The sequence below is a fragment of the Miscanthus floridulus genome, chromosome 2, assembly GCF_019320115.1.
Source record: "Miscanthus floridulus cultivar M001 chromosome 2, ASM1932011v1, whole genome shotgun sequence".
NCBI lineage: Eukaryota > Viridiplantae > Streptophyta > Magnoliopsida > Poales > Poaceae > Miscanthus > Miscanthus floridulus.
Genome location: NC_089581.1, coordinates 72,822,766 through 72,843,477, shown reverse-complemented (window position 1 = coordinate 72,843,477; position 20,712 = coordinate 72,822,766).

Here is a 20,712-nt window from a genome sequence, read left to right as displayed (position 1 = left end):
CGCAATCTAGAGGACGAGTTCGACATGGTAGGCAACCAGTCGATACAGAAGACGCTAAGCGCCAATCTCGCTGTCATTTTCAATAAGCTAGAGAAGCTCCCATGGACTCCGAAAGTCGAGAAGATCCAAGCGCATGTCAAAGCGGCTCAAGTTCAAGTCAACAACATCCAGCACCCTGCTCCGCTTTACTCAACTGTGTTGGCTCACAGCCATCGCTCTCGTAGCTCCTGCCATGATAGAGGAAGTCAACATCAGGGCTCCGAGTGCCCTTGACCCAAAGCTAGCGGCCCCTACCTCTATAGAGGATCTAGGGGCAACTATGAAGGACATCCGGACTAAGGCGGACGCCCTCCTCATCCACTAGGCAACCGAGGGGGCAACCACAACATATGACATTCGTGAACACATCAACGCCAACATCGACATCCATGATGGCATCGAGAATAGCAGGTCCGTGTGCCACGACGTGGAGATGGAACGCCAGCGGCAATATGATGCCGAACATGGAGCACCCGGTGCAGCCCAAGCACCACCCATTGCCAACACCTCTGGACTTCACCCCTTCATGACAAGGCTCTGGGCTATCCGATTGCCCACAGGCTTCAAGATCTTAGGGGTGGACACCAACGACAGCAAGGCTAACCCCGTGCAATGGCTAACGCTCTACGTGATCGCCGTAAGGTCCGTAGGAGGAAGTGAAGATGTGATGGCAATATATTTGCCCATCATGCTCAACCAATCTACGAACAACTAGCTCCTTAGCTTACAGGAGGACTCCATCCGATCTTGGGATGACCTCAAGAAGGTCTTTAGCGAGAACTACATGGCTATGTGCGAGCAACTGGGCACCAAGTATGATCTAGAGAAGCTTCGTCAAACCTTCGGGGAGCCCCTGTGCAGTTTCATTAGGTGCTTCTCGGAGAAAAGGAACTTAATCCCCAACATCAGTGATGGTGAGGCCATTGCCACATTCACCAAGGGGCTCCATCACGAGCAACTTCATGGAAAGTTATACCGCAAGAGGCCTATGACCATCGGCAAGCTGCTACAGATTGCAAATGGCTACACCAACACCGAGGAAGCTGAAAGGGTAGCCCGCTTCGATCACCCCAACACTATCATGACGACCGTTGTGAAGAAAAGCGCTACGATGATCGCGACCGCCACCATGACAAGCATGACCGTCGCTCCGATGATCGTGAGCACCGGCACGATGATCGCCCGGAGAGCTTGAGAGGCAGACAGAACCGCCGCCGTAGGCCTAAAAACTCAGTAAATGCTGTCAACACTCCTCACGCTAAGCGCACCTACGACGCTGACTATGCCAAGCTCCTAGATGGTCCATGCCCTATCTATAAGGGCGCCAAGCATACCATGGGAGAGTGCAAAGGCCTGAATAGGGCTTTCCGCATGGAGGATGCAAAGAGGCCACGATGCAACAATGATGAAATAGATGACGGCCAAGGCGGAGGACGGGAGAAGGATGTAGGCCTTGTCTACTTGGATGCCACCAAGACCGTCGCCTCCAACTTTGGTGGGAGGGCCACCTCCAAGAATAGGTGGGAACAGAAGCTCACCGCCCGACAGATCATGTCGGTTGCCACCTATGACGACAAAGTCATGGATCCAAAGTACCTGAGCTGGTCGGAGCACCCAATCACCTTCTCTAGGGCCAACCAATGGGCAGATGTGGCAGAACTGCCCAAAATAACACACCCTCGAAGGCGCTCGTCTTCCACCAGACATTGAGCACCTCGAAAGTAGGCTACCTCGGGCGGGTTTCGTCGAGCACACCCTAAGGGAGAGCCCAAATAATCCACATTTTTCCTGCAGGATCCAATACTGAGAATGAGTTACAATACTTAGTCCATTTCATACATCTAGAGTTCTTAGAAATGTATTATTACATTACCAAATTCAGAGTGCGGAATATTAAACAACGGAATAAAAATAAACATCTACCGATAATAAACAAGGATCCATCTGTGCCCACCAGAAGAATCCTTCACACAACGACTACTCCTCAAGCAGTACCTGTAACAGGGGCAAATAAACCCTGAGTACACAATGTACTCGCAAGACTTATCCGACTACTGGGAATAATTTCCTAACTCCAACAGATATGATAAGCTTTATGGTTTGCTGGTTTCCTTTTAGCAGAAAGCAATACTAATAGTGAATCCTTATTTATGTTATTATTAGTAGTCATAATTATTTAATTAGCTATCCATTCTATGTAAGCACCTATTTTACTTTCAAGCAAGAGTTGAACAAACAGTTCCATTTCATCACCTTTCATCTTTCAGTTCTTACTACGGTGCTAGACTGTAGACAAGCCGTACTAGATTGCCCGATAATTCACGAATCAATGTGCCTAGCTAGGTACCCTGAAATACACGCCCCGCTTGTACCCCAAACACAAGCAGGACCAACCCATCACTCTCCTATCATGGGGTATAGGTCCCTATCCAAACTTGGAGTCCAAGCCCCCGCTCCTGAGTCCTAGACTCAGTGCGGTGCTTAGACCTCCACCATCCCCGCCTCCAATCAGTCAGTCCAGAAAGAGCCAGAACCCATGACAAGAGAGCAACAAGGCTTCCCTACACCCATACCCAAGTATGTGCTCAGGATAATAAGTCTGTGACTTGCCTAGAACCCAATACAACTGCCGGTCCTTAACCGACATAGACAGAGAAAAAAGTGTAACCAAGCTATGCCTTGTTGGCCATAGTTTACAACCTCTTACACCCACCAATACCTAAACCATACCCCTGCCCGGTCTTCATTTTCCTTTCCACCATTTTATCATGAGTGATAATAATCACCTATTGTGAGTAACAGCAGGTTACTCACGCTACTGAATCCTGAGCATAGCAGCTACTCGACCAATACTAGTAGGACTCATAGGTAAGTATATTTATGCATGTAGTTTCCATGAAATGTCTGTAACGTAAATGCACATCATATATATATATATATTCAATGATCATTCAAAATAGGGGTTATGCATCGGGGCTTGCCTTAGGCAGGCGATGTGTCAACAGAGTCAGCAACAAACTACTCTAAGGCTCCCTCCTGTACGAGAATCTCCTCCTTGTACTCCTCAATGATCTCCTTGAACTCCTGTTCGCTCGCAGGAACAAACTCTACCAACTCGTTATCTACATGCATGAAATGATGATGCAACACTTAGTAATACGACAACAGCAACTCTTAAAATATGAACACACCTATCAAGCTACCAAGCTAGTTCTACCAACTAAGTTGTTAAGTTACCTATTGTTACCACTAACAAGTATGAAACATGACATGTACTATCTTAGCAACTAAAGGTATTCTTACTCTTAATACCGATTTACTATATATATACTAAAACAAGGAGTATTAGCTACCCTATATATCAGTCTACTCAAGGGCTACAAAAATTACAGTGAGCAAAAAATTCATGGCTAAAGCTATCACCCATTTACCATAAAAATTCCTACAAATATTAAGCCAAATAATACTAAGCTCTCCTAAATGAATTAATGAATCTATCATTATCATAGATAACTATAAACTAACTACACCAATAGATAGATATCATTTTTGTGAACCTAACAAATTTTGTTTCACTATTTTTGGACATCTACAGAATTTACTATAATTTTTCAAAGTTTAGCTCAAAACTAAATTAAATAACCCTTTACTAATTCACTGGAAAATGAAAAACTGAAATCCACTGTGTGGCCCACGAGCGAGCGGCGCGGCCCACTTGAAAGCTCTAGTTTGGTTTTGGTGAATTGATGAAACCCTAAGTGCTAACCTAGTTTATCAGGTGATCATGAGATAGGTAGCACACTCCAAGTGATGAAGCAAATGAAGATCATAGCATGATGATGATGATACCATGATGATGATCAAGTGCTTGGACTTGGAAAGAAGAAAGAGAAAAACAAAAAACTCAAGGCAAAGGTATAAACAATAGGAGCTATTTTATTTTGGTGATCAAGACACTTAGAGAGTGTGATCACATTTAGGATTGATAGCCATACTATTAAGAGGGGTGAAACTCGTATCGGAATGCGGTTATCAAAGTGCCACTAGATGCTCTAACTCATTGCATATGCATTTAGGATCTAGTAGAGTGCTAACACCCTTGAAAATGTTTGTGAAAATATGCTAACACATGTGCACAAGGTGATACACTTGGTGGTTGGCACATTTGATCAAGGGTGGTGAAGTTTGGGAGCAAGGGTAAGAAACTCCACCGATAGAGTGTCCGCCCGTAGAGTGCGGACAGTCCAACGATGCCACCGGCACCCTAGACAGAAAAGACGGAGGTCACTTGGAGTGACCAGATGCTGGCCACGGTTGGACCGGCGCGTCTGGTCAGATGTATCAGCAAAGACGCTGGCATCGGTCAAACGACCAGATGCTAGGTCGCTATGCGACCAGACACTAGCTGGGTGCGTCCAGTCAATGCTGACGTACGCTGACGTGAGGTGCACAGAGGAGACGTTGAATGACCGGACGCTGGGTGAGTCCGATCGGCCATGACCGGATGTGTCCGGTCGTGAAAATTTGTGTTTGGAACCTTACTGGAAATGACCGGACGCTAGGGTCCAGCATCCGGTTACTTTCTAACTGACGTGTTTGGTCAACTCAAGTGACCGTTGAGATCGGGACACATGGTTGTCGTCGGGCGACCAGACGCTGAGGTCCAACATCTGGTCAACATGACCGGAGCGTCCAGTCAGCCCGTATTGTGCCCAGTGAAGGGGTATGACGGCTCTATTTCTTGGGGGCTTCTATTTAAGCCCCATAGCCGGCTCAAGCTCATACTCTTGGCCATTTTGCATTGACATAGCAACCTTGTGAGCTTAGCCAAAGCCCTCCCACTCATCTCCATCATTGATTCATCATTTTTGTGAGATTGGGAGAGAATCCAAGTGCATTGCTTGAGTGATTGCATCTAGGGGCACTTGGTGTTCGTGTTTCGCTATGGGATTCGCTTATTACTCTTGGTGGTTGCTGCCACCTAGATGGCTTGGAGCAGCGAGAATCATCAAGCGAAGGTTGGTGATTATCTCTGGCTCCGATCGTGGTGATTGTGAGGGGTTCTTAACCTTTCCCCGGCGAAGAGCCAAAAGGTACTCTAGTGGATTGCTCGTGGCTTGTGTGATCCTCATCTTGTGTTGGTTGTGTGGCACCCTATTGAGGGTTTGGCGTGTGAAGCCAATTAGCGCGTGAACCTCCAAGTGAGTGAATCACCACAACGAGGACTAGCTTGCCGGCAAGTAAGTGAACCTCGGTAAAAAATCATTGTGTTCATCATTGATTCCGAGGTGATTGGTCTTCATTGTTATTCATCCTTGTGATTGATTGGTTCCTTCATCTACGTGGTGGTATAATATTCTTGATCACTCTCTTTACTTTACCGCAAACTAGTTGTCAAGCTCTTTAGTGTAGCTAGTTGTGAGAGCGTGCATGCTTGGTTGGTGTGGCTCTTTAGTTAGCCTTTGAGAGCACACTAACATAGAGTAGTGTCATAGCTATTGTGTGAATAGATACTATCTAAACTAGAATTGTGGTAGGTGGCTTGCATTTTGAGTAGGCTAGCGCAACACTTGCTTCGCCTCATAATTGTCTAACCATTTTGTTAAGTGTTGTTGTAGAAATTTTTATTAGGCTATTCACCCCCTCTAGCCATTAGGACCTTTCACCACTCCCGTACATCATGCGTGCATGCAACCCACCAGCACGACCCATGTGGACGCAGCCCAATCGCGCAACGACAACCCACGATAGGGAGGCCCATATGCGTCGGTACATTTGCTAAAACGTCCTCGCTCTAATACCGAATCCAACCGAGGTCCATAACACTATTCCTTTAGTCAACTATCTTACAATTACGACCCTCCCCTTTCCTTCTTTACCATGGCCATACCCTCGGGCACCCACCCATGCACCGGTGCGGTGGCACTGGCACTGGGCAGTCACGTCGGCCAGACTAGCCTCTCCCCGCCCCCAATAGCGAGCCGATGCTCACCTAGGCGCAAACTCAAAGCGATGGGCAGCGAAGTGGTGAACGGAGACGTTGTCCTAAGCTCCCTCCATGGCGGTGAACTCCTCCCTATGATGGTGGCCATGTTCCCATGTGCCAAAGCATAGACGACGTGAACAAACTCAAGAATGGGCATCAACAACTCACCCAGAACCTACCAGACATGGTGGCTTGACCGGGGACAGACCAGGTGCATCCGGCCACGCGCACATGACAAGCTTTGCGACGACGACAGTGGCACGACCAAGCCAGCAGCACTAGGAAGGCAGTGGTGATGGAAATTGGGTGCGCATAGGATGGAGGGGAATAGGGCAAAGACATAGTGCCATTGATTGGATGGAGGTGGATGGTGTGAGGTGAATTGAACGGGCGTTGCTGTGGGGTCTTAAGATGGTGAGGGAAGCTTCAAATTGGGCCTCGACATAGTACGATTGCAACAGTGGCCGAGCTTAGCGTGTAGCTAAGATCCCACTCAACCATCAGACGCACTCAATTGCATGGATTTGACCAGCGTTGTGAGCTGGCCTAGGCACGGCTCAGTGACTCTGGCGCAACACCATTAAAGGCAAAGGTGACTAGGGAGCGCAATGCTTGCCACTTCAATAGAAGAGGACAAGGTCACACAAGAGGCTACACATGCGCATATAGAGTTGACACGGCTCGGGCGGCCGCAACGCCTTAACTAGCAAGCCGATGACGACACAACCATGTGCTGGTGCCATAGGCGTGCGCAGCAATGGCAACGGCGACGCAATGCAAGTGATGTGGGTGCATGCGAGGTGATGACGTGATGTAGAGACACGTGCGCATGCAGGCGATGACGGCTACGGAGCACGGTGACCGCATCTAGACACTGACACCAGCTGGAAACGTGCCATGCCCGCATTATAAAGCACCCCAAAAATCAAACTCATCACTTCTGGCATCCTCAAGAGGGGATGTTAAACTACTGAAACAAGGCCTAATACCCCACCATTACTTAACCCAAATCTCCTACAAAAAGTGCCAAACTTGGCCTTGTCGAACCATCTTTTGACTTAAGAAATTTGACTAAGTCTTGCTCGGATTCACGTCAACTTCGATTTCCAAGCTACCAACTATGCTAGCTAAGGAATTCATTTCTCGATCATAGGTATTTCATCATCACCTATGAAGTTTGTACTACAAACTTTATTAAAGTTTTGTCTATGCATTCTATAACATTTTTGTTCAACAAAAATTCATTTAAAACCCTAAGTGATATAACGTGACATTGAAATGTAGCTTTCGTTTTGCATTTTCGACGATCGTTTTGAGTGACAAAAATTGATCTACATACTAAATCACATGCATTAACACTTAACCATGATGCTCATGACATGTTTTAGCAATAGATTTACAGTGTAACACCAAGGGTGTTATAGCAGATATCCCATACCTAGGGTGTTTCTCTCTCATCATGGATCCTATCATCAAGGGCGTGTGTTTCTAGATGGTCCTCATCAACGAAGGGAGCGCCCTAAACATCCTATTCACCAGATCCCAAGCTGAGCTAGGGCTCAAGAAGGAAGACCTCACCCCCATGGACTCTCCATTCTGGGGCATGATTCCTAGGAAGGCATCCCAACCTTTGGGGTATATCACTCTACCAGTGCAGTTTGGCACCACCAAGCACTTCTGCACTGACTACGTCAACTTCCTAGTTGCTAACTTCAACATAGCGTACCATGCCATACTTGTCCGACCGGCCCTCGCCAAGTTCATGGATGTGCTACACTACACGTACCTAGTGTTGAAGATGCCGACGGAGTAGGGGATCCTCTCCCTACATGCTAACCTCGACATCACCTACACCTGCAAGAAGGAAAGCTTCACACTAGCCGAGGCTATGAACATCTCCATCCGCATGCAGGACTGCCTCACTACTTCACAGCAGATACCACCGAAGGAGCTAGAGATCCCCATAATGGAGGCCACCCGAGCATCAACCAAGTCCAAGGAGGTGAAGGAAGTGCTCCTTGTCCTTGGTGATCGGAATAAGACTACTGGGATCGGGGCCAACCTCGATCCTAAATAGAAGACATGTTCATCAACTTCCTGAGGGAGCTCATCGACATGTTTGCATGGAAACCTATAGACATGCCTAACATACCTTGGGAGCTGATCGAGCACTCCTTAAACATCTCGGTGACCGCCAAGCCAATCAAACAGAAGCTTTGATGATTCACGTAGGACAAAAAGGAGGCTATTAGGGTAGAAATAACATGGCTCCTAGCTGCTAATTTTATTAAAGAGGTGTATCATCAAGAGTAGTTAGCCAACCCAGTTCTTGTAAGAAAGAAGAATAAAGAATGGAGAATGTGCATTGATTACACCGATCTCAACAAACACTACCCTAAAGATCCCTTTAGCTTACCTCGTATTGACGAGGTCATAGATTCCACAACCGGTTGTGAGCTCCTGTGCTTTTTAGATTGTTACTCTAGTTATCACCAGATCTCCTTGAAGGAAGAAGACCAGATCAAGACATCATTCATCACACCCTTCAGCACCTATTGCTATACCACCATGTCCTTCTGGCTCAAGAACGCTGGTGCTACATAGCAAAGAGCCATCTAGCGTTGCCTTAAGGACCAGATCGGAAAGAACATTGATGCCTACATTAATGATGTGGTGGTTAAGTCAAAGACTGCCAATACCCTCATCTCTGACCTCATCGAAACCTTCAAAGCCCTAAAGGTGCATCGATGGAAGTTGAATCCCACTAAGTGTATTTTTGGTGTCCCATCTGGTATGCTACTAGGCAACATCATTAGCCACCGTGGCATCAAAGCCAATCTAGAGAAGATAGAGGCGATGACCAAGATGAAACCACCGACTTGCGTTATGGACATCTAGAAGCTAACGGGGTGCATGGCGGCTTTAAGTCATTTCATATCTCGTCTGGGCGAAAAGGGACTCCCCTTCTTTATGCTACTCAGGGCTCAAGAAAAGTTCATCTAATCAGAGGATGCTAACAAAGCATTCACTGAGCTCAAGTGGTTTCTCACCTCACCTCTGATCATGACCACACCCCAAACTGGCGAAACCCTTCTAGTCTACATCGCGGTGACCAACCAGGTGGTCAGCACGACCATCGTCATCGAGCACGAAGAGGCCAAACATGCATACAAAGTCTAACACTCGGTCTACTTCATCAGCGAGGTCCTAAATGAGTCTAAGACTCGCTATCCTTAGGTCCAGAAGCTGCTATATGCCATCTTGAACACATCCTAGAAGCTCTGTCATTACTTTGAAGCTTATCCCATAGCAGTAGTTACTGAGTACCCACTCGGTGACATCCTCCACAACAAGGAAGCCAATGGATGCATCATTAAATGGGTGGTTGAGCTCAGCATCTACTCCATCGAGTTTAGGTTATGCCAGACGATCAAGTCGTAGGTGCTCATCGATTTCATCGCCGAGTCAACGGATATGCAGACTCTTGTCTCGATCGACCACCTCGAGCACTAAACCATGTATTTTGATAGATCCCTAAACCTCAATGGTGCCAAGGTAGGTGTATACTTCATCTCTCCATCCAGGGACAAGGTTCGCTATGTCCTTTGGATCCACTTTCGGGCATCCAATAATGCCACAGAATATGAGGCAGCACTGCACAGTCATCGTATAGCCATAGAGCTTGGCGTCAAATGCCTCATGGCATACGATGACTCCACACTCATAATCAACCAACTCAACAAAGACTAGAGCTACACTAGTGAGAAGATGGATGCTTATTGCATGGCGATAAGGAAACTCGAAGACAAGTTCTACAGAACCAAATATCATCATGTGGTTTGGGTAGATAATCAAATAGCCGATGAGCTATCAAAGTTAGGGTCAACCTGAGCAAAAGTTCTAGCCGAAGTGTTTGTCTAGGACCTTGTGACCCCTTCCATCAAGCAGGAGAAAGAAGGCATTGAAGAAAAGCCACCTGCTGAGTAGATAGTTGTAGTGGTTCCTAGGCCTAGCAGTGATTGGTTGGTACCTTTCATCAAATACCTAACCACCGCAGATGTCCTGGCTGACAACATAGAGAGAGCACCTCACCCACCACAGCAAGCATTACATCCTAGTCGATGGAAAGCTAATGCGCAAGAATGTTAAGGAGGAGCTACTCCAAAAGTGTGTCTCCAAGGAAGAAGGAGAGAAGATACTCAAGGAGATCCATGCCGGCACCTATGGCAACCACACAGCTTCTAGAACACTAGCCGACAATGCCTTTTGAATTGGTTTCTATTGTCCTTCAGCCATCGCTGATGTGGAAGCACTCGTTCACCGATGTGAGAATTGCCAGTTTTTTGCTAAGCAAATACATGTCCCAACCTAGGCTTGACAGACGATTCCTGCCTCTTAGCCCTTTGCATGTTGGGGACTGGATATGATCAGACCATTCAAGCCTGTGCTAGGAGGATTATGCTAGGTTTACATCTACATTGACAAGTTCTCCAAGTGGATCAAATACAAACCCCTTGTACAGGCCACAACGAAGAAGGCAACCGAGCTGCTCGACGACATCATACACAGGTTTGGCCTACCGAATAGCATCATCACTGACCTGGGGTCCATGTTCAGCGGTAGCGACTTCTGCGATGAAAGGTGCATCTCAGTCAAGTATGTTTTGGTGGCACACCCTAGGGCAAACGGCTAGGTCAAACGCGCCAACTGCATGATTCTAGATGCATTAAAAAAGAGGATCTATGTTGATGGTCACTGACATCAATTATAAACCATCAACATAACCTATATTTATACTTAATTCCATCACCAAACATAGGTAAATGGGTTTAAACAAATAAATTCCATGAGTTTTGATGAATCTATGTTTTTAGCAGGGTTTACCCAGAAAACCAACAAGGGGGGCCTATTCGTCAAAGGAAATTATGGAATTTCACCATGTAAACAACTTGGGAAGGATCTAGAAGACACCAGAAGGTAATACACCAAAGCGGGGCTTGAGAGGCTGCCAGGTGGGGCCGGATGGCCCCACCTACAGGTCGCCTGGCCCCCTAGGCCCAATAATCACCCTCCGCCACCTCGTACTCCTTCCAATGATCTACATTGTTGATTCTAAGGCGATTTTATGTTAGTTTATCCAATGGTGATCGAGGGAGTTGACGCGGATCGATGATGTGGTGATTTCTTGCCCCCTACTCAACCTCGGCCTATATATAGCAGCCCCTCCCCCTCCCTAAGGCATAAGTCAGAGTAGAAGACAGAGACCAAACCCTAATCCTCATAGCTCTATTCTAGAGCATAGCTAGCTAGGTTAGATCTAGAGAGAGGCAAGTAGGCTTCGCTTGGATTCTTGATCTTGTCAAGAGCATGGTTTGGTATAATCTTTGTACCCCCTCTTTTTTGTATCTCCATTACTTTTATATGCTTGCTACAATTGTTATGACAATATTAGTATTCATCTTATTCATGTTCTTCATTATGATGTTCATTGTCTACTTTGATTATATGCTTAGTATAGCTAGTTTATCATTATGTCCATGCATAAGTTTGTATAGCGCTCACTCCACTACGCACGGGGTGAGTGGTCGACATTGTGTAAGCGTGGTGCTTATATGTTGTTTCCCTGTGGATACACCCTATATTCTGGGTTATGTGGTAGATCACAGATGTGACACTCACATTGAGTCCTTTGTAGTCCACTCCCCGAGTATAGGCGCACATAGGGTCCAGTTACGAAGGAAGAACAAGCTCTGTTCTTAATCTTCCTTAGTAATATCCCTTATGTGTAGATAAAAATATGATTTTAGCCATGATTACTAAGTGTAATTGCATTAATCATCGTATGCTTTGACTAGGAACTAAGAATGACTTAGGAATTATCTTTCTAATTTCAACCTAGTCATGCTAATGTCTTAGAAAGGAGTACTCTAGGTGATTAACTATTCATTATCATTGCTCAATTATCATGTACTTATCATATATATCTTAACCTAACTTACCCTTAGTTAAGTTAGACCGTAGTTAGTCTCACATGTTTTTCTGTGGATACAATACTTGGAAATACTTACGGGTGAAAGCTACAGCGGTATCCGTGCGCTTGCGGATTTATCTGTGTGCGTTAATTTATACCAACAAGCTTTCTGGTGCCGTTGCCAGGGAAATGGTTGCTAAATTAACTTTGAGTCTAGCTTAACATTTTATCTTTTATTTGTTTTACTTTTTTATTTTAGCATGAATAACACTCCTATATATCAATATGCTAAACCCACGAGCACAAGCCTAGAGCCACCAAAATTTTTAGAGCCTATCATAACACCTAGTTATGAGTTGCGCCCATGTTTAAAACTGATTCGAGATCAATCTTTCTCGGGAGAAGGTGACGAAAACCCATACTCACACCTATGGGAGTTCACCCAAACCTATACATGCTTGTGTATCGCTGGCATGTCTGACAAGACCTTACAATGTAAGTTATTTCTGTTCTCCTTAACGGGAAGAGCTAAGCAATGGTATAGTCGAACCGTAGGAAGTATGCAAGGAGATTGGGAAATATTATGCTCTAAATTTTATCTATGTTTCTTTCCAATCTCTAGATTAGTCAGCCTTTGAATAAAAATTCTAACCTTTAGAGGAGTTTTCCTTCATCTGTCTGCTAGTGAAGAAAGGTCTATGCTTGATAAGATTAGTGGAAAAACTCCCTGCACTAGCAATCATAATAAACTCCTCGAGGAAGAGAAGGAATCATCTCCTGAACAAGAAGAGGAAGTTTTGATAGCCAAATTACAACCACTCTAATCCCAAGATTTAGCTATCAATCCCGAACCATCAATACCCTAGAATCCAAATCATCCAAAAGAAGAAGAAATTCAACCTTTTAAAATTTCTTGTGAGGATGATTTTTATGCTGATTTTGGGAAAAACTTAAACTTCTAGTTCCACAAGAGACCTTCAAGTGAATATAATTTAAATCCTCTCAAGAAGGGATCTCTTAGAAAGTGTCCTTATTCCCGTATAAAACATTGGGAAGAATTCAAGGGTGGCATGTCAAGTAATGCCATAGAAGGAGAGCTAAGCCATCTAGAAGCCATTCCTATCCTCTCCCCTTCTATGTCCACATTAGATGTCTCATCTAAACCCATCTTTCAACCCATTCTTGACTCCAATGATCCCTTTTATGCTCTTTCTCCTAAGTCTCATGATGACCCTAGAAATCCATTAAGACAACCGAAGCATAGGAGTCATGAAGACCACAAGGATGACCAAGAAGAGCAACAATAATGTCAGGTTCATAAACCCAGGGTCCCCGATGGGCTCACTTCCTAGCAAAAACTCGGCCCAACAGACGGCATTACAAAGACGTGTGACTCCTGGGCCAGCCTAGATACCTAACGATAGGTCGAAAGAGCGATCTAGTCTTTGACCGGAAGGCCTGGCCAAGGAGGGGACAACACTTGCTTCTGACTCCGACCCGCTTTTCTAACCAGGAGTGTAACACCCCTGGTGTTACGATCTCATTTAGCACCGTGATTTAGTCCTAAGTCAAATTTTTGAAACAAGTTTCTTAGATTTTTTATTTATAACACACTTGATGTGATAAGTGAATCCTGTGTGACTTAGTTTTGTGGACTCAAATAAACACCCTAGTTAAATCACCAATGCATAAAGATATTTAGGAATGTCGGATGACGATTCTAGCGAATGGTTTGTTCTGTTAGATTAAGCATGAAAAGCAACTTTTATAAATAGAATAAAATCCATTAATAAATAGAACAATGTATATATATATACTCATGTGTTTATTTTGATAAGCATGCTCAGTTGAAAAGCTCTGGTCTAGTGACATGTTTACGTTTATGTAATAGACGTGAGCTAGCACAGCTGCTTAGCTGCTTCATTTATTTTTCTGGCATGGCGTGCAGCGTACTCGCCTAACATTGCTATTGATCACTGTCTCGTTCTCATCGTGGCTATGCGTTTCTCTGCAATTGCAAAGTCACCTCATCTATCCACATCCATGCTTGCTAGCCTTCCCTTTTGCTTCTCTCTCTAGTTTGATTGCTTCTATCTGCATTTGCCAAGCCACTCCTTGTTTTCTCTCCCTCACTGTCTCATCGTTTGCTGCCATTGTTCACGCTGCCGCATGTGGTTCTGCCTCTGCCCTTGCCATGTCCTTTCACATTCCATGTGCATGTAGGCATGCAGCTGATGGCCACACTGCGCCGTCCTTCCATGTCCCCGCATCCGTGCTCTGGCATGCGTGCTGTTTCCTCATTATTTTCCCTTTTTTGCTCTCGTGCTGCAGGCGCCATGACACCTCCTCACACTCCGCAGCTGCTTTTGTTCCTCCACGTAGCACTAGCGCCACCCACCAGTTGCCTCTCCTTTTCCCCCTCGTGAGCATGCGTGACCCATCATCACGCGTTGAGCTCCGCAACTGCCGGCATCTGTGGCCGTGTCGACCGCAGCACCACACCACCTCCCCTATCCCTTGCTTCCCCATGCCCCACCCTAGTACACACTGGACTGGCGGCTCTACAACATTGCCTTCCCGCATCTCCTCCCATCACCTGCCGAGCAACCTGTGCGCCCGTGCTACAGTCACCGGTGCCCCTCCTCTTCTTCCCCATGTCATGAGTCCCCACCGTGGCCACGCCTCACGTCGTGCGAGCATCGGTGCCCCACTGCCATAGCACCATGCCGCTGTCCTTCCTCTCACCGAACCCACGCATGGCTTCGCCCCCTACTGTACCTCATCGTCGCCCGCCCTATGGATGTGCTGGACCGAAGACATGGTGCTGCCCCTCTGTGGTTCGCCGCTACCCCACGCCTTCCTCCCCGCGTGCGTGTGCAGCTGCCGCGCCTGGAGCGCCACCATCCCATGCACCCATGCCCCAGTCCCGCGCTGGAGCCACTGCTCCTTGACGCCCGTGCCATAGCGCCTGGCCACACCGCGGTCCGTCGCTGCTCCACACCGTTTTCCCCCACTGGTGGGTGCACTAGTGGCCAGGATTTGGCCGGTCGCGCTGTCCCGTGCCCCTCTGCTCCTGCTCTACTTGTGAAGAAGGTGAGGAGGTGGGAAAATTGTAATAGAGGATTTTTTAGGGTTCTCAATGCGAAGTCAGTGACTCGTAGGAATAGTAGCGCACCAAATAGGTAGAAGACTATGGACGTTTTTGCAAAATTGTAATGGCGCCCTGGGCTTCCCCAGCTGGGCCGGCCTACCACGCCTGCTTGGGTCGGTCTTGTGCCTACCCACGCCTAGGCCACTGGCCGCGTGCCTGTCCGACTAGGCTGCGGCTGCCTATGGGCCATCCACCGCCTGCGTGTCTGGGCCACTGGCCGCGCGCCCCGCCTGGGCCGCCGTTCATGCCCGCACCTAGGCCGTTGGCCGCGCATCGCCTGGGCTAGCCTGGTGCCATGCCGTCTGGACCGCATGCACCGTTCCGTGTTGGGCCATGCGCATGCTTGCGGGCCATCGGGCCGATCTGCTGGCCGTGGGCCCTTTAGTTCGTAAAGTAATTGCTAAAATAGTTTTGGGAAATAAATTGGTAAAATCAATATAAAATTGTGTAGTCGTCCAAAAATAGTGAAACCATTTTTGTTGAGTTTCTAAAATCATGATCTATCTGCTAGTATATTTTGTTCACATAGTTGGATAATATTCTTGGGAGCTATATAATTAATTTAGGATACTTAATATTATAAAAATATAAACTTGTAGGAATTGTTGTGATAAATTGGTAATGGTGTTGGATCTAAAATTTTTACAGTAGGTTCCTAGCAATATTAGCTGCTCACTGTAATTTTTGTAGCTCTAGAATAATTAGTTTGCTAGATAGATAATGATGCCTTATTTCAAATAAAGATTAAATTGATAGGATGAAATAAAGAAACAACTTGGGTTTATATAACTAAAATAATTGTTGGGAAATAATGTCTTATTCGACAACATGGATACGTAGATCAATGTTAGAGCTGTCTCGTTAGCTTGTGAGGCGTGATTGGATTTCTAAGCATTTCGACCGTCATTGATTATTTACATCTATGCATTTGCATCAATGCATATCATATAGGTACGATGATGGGTCAACGGATCAATTGAAGGATGATTAAGAATCTAAAGATGGTGTAATGGTATTCTCTCTAGGAGATGATGCAATAGGCTTTCTATTCAGTTGATGGTGGATGATCTAAAGATGCAGAGACTAGCTTTTTGGTTATATTTTACCCAGGCAAGCCCCGATGCATAACCCCTACTTTTCAGCAGTTTAAATTATATTTGTGCATTAAGTTTTAAGGAGTTGAATGAAACCCACTTGCATATATATATATATATATACATATATCTTTATCCTATGAGTCTTACTAGTATGACAGGATTGGGTAGATTGCTATGCTATAGGACTCCGGTAGAAGTCGAGTGATTGTCTGTCACTCATGAGAGATAGGAAATATATTACTGTATTATTATCACTTGGAAAATATAAATGGTGGAAAGGAAAAATGGTGACCAGACAGGGATATGGTTTGGGTATTGGTGGGTGTAAGAGGATGTGTCACCACGGACGCAGGGCATAGCCTGGTTACACTGCTTTCCCTGTCTGTGTCGGTTAAGGACCGATAATTGCAATGGACGCTAGGCAAGTCACAGATCGATTATCCCAAGCACATACTTGTGTATGGGCGCTTGGAAGACTTGTTACTCTCTTGTCGTAGATCCAGCTCTTTCTAGACCGACTGTCTTGGTGGTTTTTCTTTTGGGTTATGAGGTCCTTGCACCGCACTAAGTCTGGGACTCAGGGATAGGGGCTTGGAGTCCTAGTTTGGACAGGGACATAGACACCCAGGATAGGAGGGTGATGGGTTGGTCCTGCTTATGCCTTAGGTACAAGCGGGGCATGTATTTTTGGGTACCCAGCTGGGGACATTGGTTCGTGAATCACCGCCGAGTCGGTACGACTTGTCTTAACTCTAGCACCATAGTAAGAACTAAAAGATGATAGATAAAAAATGGAAATCTGATTGTTTACCACCTACTTGAGAGTAGCACAGGTGCTTACATAGAATAGTTAGTTAATGAACCAATGTAGCTATTAATAAAAATCAAATATAAGGATGCACGCTTAGTAATGCTTCCTGCAAATGCAATAAACCCACAAGCCAGATAGCCTTACATATCCTTGGAATCTTTTCTTTCCTCTTGTCGGGTAAGTCTTGCTGAGTACAATTGAGTACTCAGGGTTTTATTCCCTATGTTGCAGGTGACAGGTGGATGTTAGAGCTGACCCTTATGTGTGGATACCTCCTAGTGGGCTCAGCGAGGATTCATTTACTCTACGATCATAGTTGTTATTTATAACTCTCACCAAATGTTTTATAAATGAAAGTTTCATAATCTGTTGACGTAGTTATATATCAACACTTCATCATGTCATGAATAGATATTTATTTTTGCTGTAATTCTGGTAACATGTTTATATCCCACTGTAACTTAAATTGTTCATAACTCTGATAATATGATTACATTCTGCCGTTATAATAATAAATATTATAATCTGATGTTGTATTAAAAATGATGTAAGAAATGGTTAAGAATGATGTAAGCTTTATTCTCTCATTTGTGATCCTGATGGCAAAAATGTGGATTTTCGGGTTCTCCCACGGGGTGTGCCCGATGGAACCGAGTAATTTAGTGTTCTCCTTTGGGTGCTTAGTGTCTAATGGAAGACAAGCACTCCTAGGAGGCGATAGATTAGTCGGTTCTGCCATAGGTGGTATCAGAGCGCAAATAAGGAAATAAGGCTTCAAAAACCTTTTCTAAACTAAAATTTGACAACCTATTTTTGCAAAAAGTTAGGGCGTTCAACTACGAAGTTATATAAGTAGCCCTATTACTACGGTTATGTATCCAGGATAGATGGCACTATGCTAACTTAGGTAGACTTAATCAATTTTTCTGTAGATACACTGACTCGAGCAAGTCCGATAGTATCAACTAGCTACAAGGAGAGAATGATGTGCCAAAAATCTAAGAACAGTTGCCCTATATGTTGGCAACAGTGGAAGGACGTATAGGACGTGCATCCATGCATATCCTATTTGTGCATTGTAGTGTCATATTGCTTATAGATACGCCATCCATAGGTGTCACACGTGTTGTGTTGTGCACGACTGCCTCATTCCGGTTCCAGAGTTAGGTCTGCACTATGGCTTCATGCTTCACATTCGCCCATGGTTCATGCCTGTCATGACCCATGTCTCCTCATACCCCTTTTATGTGCTCTTGTCGGACCCTTGCCCTATAGTCGTACTAGTCAGTAATGGCATTGCATGTCGCTCGCCTTGAACGCACGAAATTTGGTCGATTCAGTCATAGTGACCCCACACAGGAACCCCGGTGGACCGTGTCAAAATGCTCTGCCTTTATAAGTAGAGCTTGGCTTAGCCATTGGTACCACCACTCGGTGCACTTTAGCTCGCTTAGCTTTTTCCTTTGAGCCAGCTTTTCGCTCAGCCTTACTCACAACCACCGCCAGAAATGGCAGGAGCCTGGGTTAGTAGTTACCGTCTGAACGTTGAGGGTTTTCCCATAATCCTGCATGCCACCCTACAAAAGCTCAGAATCAAAGATCGTCCTGAGTATGAGGGCCATGAGTATGAGGAGCATGGAACCGAGCGGTGTGAGGTTACCGTTTACATTGGGAAGAGTCAAGTGTTCCCTGACCTCACTAAAGCCTGGAGTGTGACCGCAACTGGGTTTAGCTTCATCGACACCTACCAGGTTGTGGCCCACAAAGCCTTGCGGCACCTCTGCCAGATCTATGAAGAGCCCATTGCTCATACCCCCATGAGGTTCTTTCCACATTTGGATAGGAATCGGTGGGCATGGAGGGCTCACATGGATGCCTTACAAGGGCGAGATGCGCAAGAAGATAGTCCAACTGTGGTGCACTTGACCACATACCTGCTTGCTCTGGATGAGCAGTATGACCGGCAAGCCTTGAAACTGAGGATCTATCTTCGTCGAGCTGAGGAAGCCAAGATCTTCAACCGGATGCTCTAGGTGTAGCTCGCTAAAGCGCATGCCACTACTGCAGCTACTGAGAGCTAGGAGACTGTCATGTCGGAAGCTCTGAAGGTGGCTGAAGATCAGCATGTCCATCAGCTGGGTGAGGCCTATCTGTTCAATAGGGCCAAGCGAAGGACGCTGTCTACTGAAAGGTAGGATGCCTTGATCTTGGAAGGGATCCCTATCCACCCGCCAAAAAGAAGGAGAACCGGTGTTGCAGTGCCGCTAACACCTCCACCCTCGGAAGTGTCAGAAGAAGAGCCCTTGATTCCTCTCACTCAGCCATTGCCACAAGAAGATGTAGATTAGTTGCCTTGGGATGCTATACTCATAGTAGTAGTGTTTTTCATTGCTGTCCTCTAGTATTGTACTCTTGCCGTTGATTTCGTCCGTAGTTGTTGAGATCGTCCGACTGTAGGTGAATGCTATATCATGAATGGGATCCTGAATGCCTGTACATTGTACCCATATAAGACCGTTGGAATGTGCATTTTGTTTATTTTGCTGTGTTTATTACATTCATCTACCTTAAGTTTCATTAGATGTGCTTAAAGTTTTCAAGGGCGATGTTAGGTGGATTACAAGAGAAGTTGCCATTCAGATATCAGCAAACCAGTTGTGACTGGAGAACATAGGACACTATATCGACTAATTGTGGATGTCCCAGCAAAACACTTGAATCTCTTTAAATCAAATCTGCTATTGGATTTGAATTCCTTGTCCCTTGTTGTAAAGGGAACCTTTTTTGTTTGAATTTTCCCTTGCAACTCCCCTTATTCTGCGGTTTATGACCCCACCGCCTTCATCGCGTGTAAATTGGTAGTAGTTGCCTGGTTAATAGCTTATGGTGCCGTGATGAAACCAAGGGCTCCCTGTGAAACAGCTGCCACATGTGACGCTACTAGGCACGTGCTGGTATCGAGGTTGTTGACTAAGTACCTTTACCAAGTTACACCGCCATACCACTTTTGCTACAAATAATTTCCTTGGAAATGTTCAGGTGTTTAAACGGGAAATCCACAACAGGTTGATGACATAGAGTTCTCTCAAGTTAAGCAAGAGGAGGTGGTTTTGGAGGAAGAAAGTATGACATGGTCTCAGTCTACATGAAAGCCAGATGTGGTCGAGTAAAGGAAAGAAAAAGAAGAGTAGTGGGAAAAAGATTAGTCATGGATAGTCGGGATTAATTGTAAAAGCCTAAGTGAATGTCTTGTCCCAAGCCCTATGTTAGTTGACTGTGAAAGGATCAAGATGCCGGTGAATTGGGTTAATTCTAAATTTCTTTGCAATAATTAAATCATATAGTTAGCCCAATTAACCCCTTGTGCCTAGAAAGTGTTTGTAATATTCTATTGCACAAAAAGTCTTGCAAGCTAAGTTCCAATCCTACTCTAGCATGACAATTCTATGAATGTAAAGACAAGTATTGAATTGCTCAAAGTAAATGCTTAAAGTAAATAGAGAAGGAGGAACACGATAATGTTTTGCTGAGGTATCAGAGAGTCACCACTCCCCACTAGTACTCATTGGAGCACCCGCGCAAGGGTGTAGCTCCTCCTTGATCCATGCAAGGATCAAGTGCTCTCTATGGGTTGATTCTTTGACACTCCGTCGCGTT